We start from the raw sequence: 5,000 nt of genomic DNA on the forward strand, positions 1-5,000 counted from the left end.
AAAAAGGAAAAAGAAAATTGTAATAATGCTTCGTCAATATTTCGTGACAAACAAAATGATCGGTATTTATAACGAGCTTAGACTTTATAATACCCGATTAATAAAAACTTCGTCAGTATTTTAATTAAAGTACATATTTGACAATTATAATGATTTATCAATATTTTTATACGAACGTACGATCATTATTAATAAAAGTGACGCAAAACCAGTCAATATATATATATATATATATATATATATATATATATATATATACATATACATAAAACAGACTGATATTTTATTACAAATACGTAGAAAAAAATATTGACCTACATTGAGCTCCCCCCCACCCTACCTCCCTCCCACTCCTTCTATCCTCCGATTCATTATATAGAAAATAACGTATATACATCGATTAAATAATTTCAATGTTATATTTTCGTAAAGATAATAATATCATTCACAAATATTTCATATAAATCGTATAATAATTATTTACAATTAAAGGGACAACAGAATAGTTGAATGTAAAAGAAAAATTTGTTGTTAATTTATTAAAGAAAAATATTTAAGAAAATATTCGATTGTATAAATTCGTACAATCGTGTATAGAGGGAATTATAAATAATTAATTAATATTAAAAATTTATATTAATTATTTATATTAATTTACATCTGGAAAATATTAGGGGGAAAAAAAAAGAAAAAAAAAAAAAAAAGAGAAAAAAATAGAAAAGAAAAGAATAATTAATTAATTCAAATAATTAATGAAATAAATTAATATCGATTAATAAATCGATTAATATCGATTAATAAATATTAAGAGTGATTACTTTTTTTTTCTTCTTCTTTTTCCCCGCCTCTTCTCTCTCTCTCTCTCTCTCTCTCTCTCTCTCTCTCTCTCTTCTTTCAAACAAGATAACTAGTTAGTTACATATAATCTCGATCACTTTTCTAACAAGGGCGACGCTTTGCGCGTAACATGCCAGCAGCAGCACCGCCGGCAGTCGTCCGTTGTGTGTCGTATCTTTTAACGTACAACAAGGCTCATTCAATTTTCTTCGTTGGCAAGTTTACAGAGCTGGTAGCGTTATGCAAGGCATATTAATAGGCCGTCTAGAACGTGGCTCGCATTTACCGGTCGACCTTATAATAAGCGCCTGGCGTTACCTACGTAAAATCCACCTACATACATACATACATACATACATACATGCATACGTACAAGGTGTCGCAAAGTAGATAAATAATGTTTCTACGTGCAATTTCTATATGCATAGGTATATTCCATATATACATACATACATACATATATATATATATATATATATATATTTATATATTAAATGTATGTATGTATGTATATGATCACATATCAAACATATGATCATATATATACATATATTGGATTGGCAACTAAGTGATTGCTGAATTTCAAATAAGAAGGAAACGACAAAATCCGCAATCACTTAGTTGCCAACCCAATATATATATATATATTAAATGTATGTATGTATGTATGTATGTATGTATTTATGTATGTATGTATGTATGTATGTATGTATGTATGTATGTATGTATTTATGTATGTATGTATGTATGTATGTATTTATGTATGTATGTATGTGATCACACATCAAACATATGATCATATATATATATATATATATATATATATATATATATATATATATATGATTTGTATAAATTTATAAATTTATTAATCCTGATTTTGTATCTTTATAATATGTAATATGTAAATGATTGATATGCATTAAGTACGATGAAAAAATATAATGATAAAAAAAGTATTAAGAAAAATGTCATATAAGAAAATTAATATAAATCATCATCGAACACAATTCGTTTCATGTAAATTATTTTATTTGGATTAATTTCTTACTATTGACGTCTTATGTTTTTCTTTTTTTTTCCTTTCTTTTTTGTTTTCTTTTTTATTCATTTTTTTTTTTTTTATTCTTAACTTACTTCAACCAATTTCAATTTAGTTTAGTTTAATTTAATTTATAGTTATGTCGAATGAATTTAATTCAATTTAATTCAATTTAATTCAATTTAATTCAATTTAATTTAATTTAATTTAATTCGTTCTTAAGTTAATCTTAATTCAATGTAATTATTGTTATTTTGTATGTTGGGGTTTTTTTTTTTTTTTTTTTTTTTTTTCCTTTGCGAAGAAGAATTTTACAATCGACGCACATAATGTCGATAACGTCTGAATAAGTTTATTATTATTATCATTATTATTGTTATTATTATCATTATTATTGTTATTATTATTATTATTATTATTGTTATTATCATTATTGTTATTATTATTATTATTCGTATAACTTAAATTAATTTCTAATTTAACATTTAGTTACGATACATCCAATATATACGAGAGCATGTTCTATTATCTCACACATTTATATTATACAAGAAACATACACACACACGAATGAATGATAATTATTATATCCATATTTTTTCCTTTTCTTTTTTCTTTTTTCTTTTTTTTTTTTGTTATTATTATTACCACCGATACGTATCATTTTCAATCGTATTTATCTTGAAACGTCGGGAAGATTTCGAATAATTTTATAAATTAGCTTGATTAGAAATCGAGCTCTAACGAGGATATAGTTTGAACAAGATCAAATAATTTCTATGAACGATCAAATATACGTACGTATATGTACGTATACATATATATATATGTATATATATATGTGTGTGTGTGTATATATATACATGTTTATACGTATTTACATATACATCTTACATTTCCCAATTAATCTTCTCAGAAATTTGTGATCCGTAAGGTTGAAATTGTACGCGATTTAACGAACCAGCTCGATATTGATTTAGTATATTCTCAGTGTATATCACGTGAATGAATTACCACAGTCGTAAAGCTGCATTCGCCGCATTCAATTAAGTCAACGCAATTGTCAGAGCCAACGAGAGAGAGGAGCGCGCACAGGCACACGTTGCAGTTGCTGTTGCTACTGCCGTTGCACTATTGCACCGTGTGTAGTAACTACTCTATCTGTATCCTCTGTATATATGTCTCAATGTATATGTGTCAGAATATGAGAATGTACGTGTATCTACTATACGTATATTTAACATATGTAAAATGTCAATATTATAAGGAAAAGATTAATTATTATTCAAATAACTATGACACTTGTATGATTATATTAACTGATTAATAAATATACGATTATATTTTAAATAACGTAAACGTATTAATTTTAATATATTGATCATATATCACGTTTAATAATGAAAATAAAATAAAACATGAAATGTTATTACGATCAAACGTATACTCTTTTGTCTAATGATCGAATGAAATAATAAAGGAGAGAAAAAAAGAGATAGAAATAAATAAATAAATAAATAAATAAATAAATAAATAAATAAATAAATAAATAAATCTCGTGTATTTTATATAGATTTGTAAAGGAGTTCGTAATTTGAAAGGAGAAAAGAGAAAAAAAAAGAAAAAAGAAAAAAAAAAAGAAATATTCGAGAGATTAAAAGAAAATGTCAATAAAAATTCTACTCCCAAAATTAAAATACTAAATGAAAATATTTCATTAATGTAAATATTTCGTGATTTAAACAAAAATAAAAAAAAAAAAAAAAAAATATAAAAAAAAAGAACAACCCCAAATTATTGTTACGAGCTCTTGTCGATAGGATTGATCAGTGATCATTAATATTTTTTTTGGCCGATTAAAAATACAAAAAAAAACGGGGAGGGGGGGAGACGGAAAAAAAGAGAGAGAAAGAAAGAAAGAAAGAAAGAAAGAAAGAAAGAAAAGAAAAGAAAAGAAAGATAACATTATCGAATGAATTATACTTCGAGAGAATTTGAAAAATACGAGAAAAATGTCAAAGGTAAAAAAGTCACTTCGCAAGCGAAAGATTACATTGGAAAAATCGAAAGAGACTTTTTGAGTCGCACGTGCGAAAGAAAGAAAAACGCGAGAGCTTTCACGTCGTGCGCACTAGCAATCTGCGAGCTTGCGAGCTTAAACATACACACACACATACACACACAGAGAGCGAAAGAGAGAGAGAGAGAGAGAGAGAGAGAGAGAGAGACAAACAAATATACACAGAGACACACAATACCACCAGTTGGGACGTGCATTCATTGGCGTGCATTATCGTTGCGTGGGCGGAGCAAACTGAAGTTATGAATAGAAAGCAAGTTTAAGGCTACGATGCTACGTGTCAAGTCTCTCTCTCTCTCTCTCTCTCTCTCTCTCTCTCTCTCTCTCTCTCTCTTTCTACATACAGACACACATACACACACACACATATATATATATATATGTACAAATAAACTAAAACATATATGCGAATATATGTTATGTATATTTTGTATGTATGTAGATAGATGCATGTGTGAAACGAAGTGCATGTTAAGATCTTCCTCGACAGATTTACGCGTAGCCTTTAGGAAAACATAAATCATCTCAAAGTTGTTATAGTAACATTCTGACATAGCTAAAACCAGTACGAATAGTTTCCTTAAATGTCATGTAATTGCTTAAGGTGTTACAACGAACAGACAATTTCCCTTGTTAAATCCGACATCTTCCTTGAATACTAATTGAACGTATATTTCTCTTAATATATATATATATATATTTATTAGGTTTTGATATATATCATGTATAATTATTTACAATTGTATACAAACAATAATTTCATTATTAAATCTAACGCCATTCATATACAACAATTGTACGACACACATTTATATGCATTATTGTATTAATGCATTTATTATATTCATTAGATTTAAACGTGGGAAGATAATTTAATTCGTATATAAATTGTAATTTTTAAATAAACAAATTTAAGAGACTTATTAATTGTTATTTGATACAAGGGATTAAATTTTAAATGTACGACTTGTATGATTTATATATAATTTTTTTTTTTTTTAAATATCATTGTTAAACTTAATACTATTCTTTAATAGAAAT

The 5,000-nt window shown here is 26.4% G+C and overlaps 1 protein-coding gene across 16 annotated transcripts in view; it reads right to left on the reverse strand.

Annotated features, from left to right (window-relative positions):
- Positions 1–5,000, reverse strand: part of Fas1 (fasciclin 1 Fas1 domain-containing) — a 363,149-nt gene that overhangs the window by 224,539 nt on the left and 133,610 nt on the right. The window contains exon 1 of one of the 16 annotated variants that reach the window (XM_085663006.1): positions 2,774–2,960. The exons of the other annotated variants lie outside the window; for them this stretch is intronic. The gene's annotated coding sequence lies outside the window, so the exon portion shown is untranslated. Of the gene's footprint in view, positions 1–2,773; positions 2,961–5,000 lie in introns of those variants that run through there. 16 annotated transcript variants of the gene reach the window in all.

The sequence above is a fragment of the Vespa mandarinia genome, chromosome 20, assembly GCF_050613455.1.
Source record: "Vespa mandarinia isolate Hongniang chromosome 20, ASM5061345v1, whole genome shotgun sequence".
NCBI classification, from domain to species: domain Eukaryota; kingdom Metazoa; phylum Arthropoda; class Insecta; order Hymenoptera; family Vespidae; genus Vespa; species Vespa mandarinia.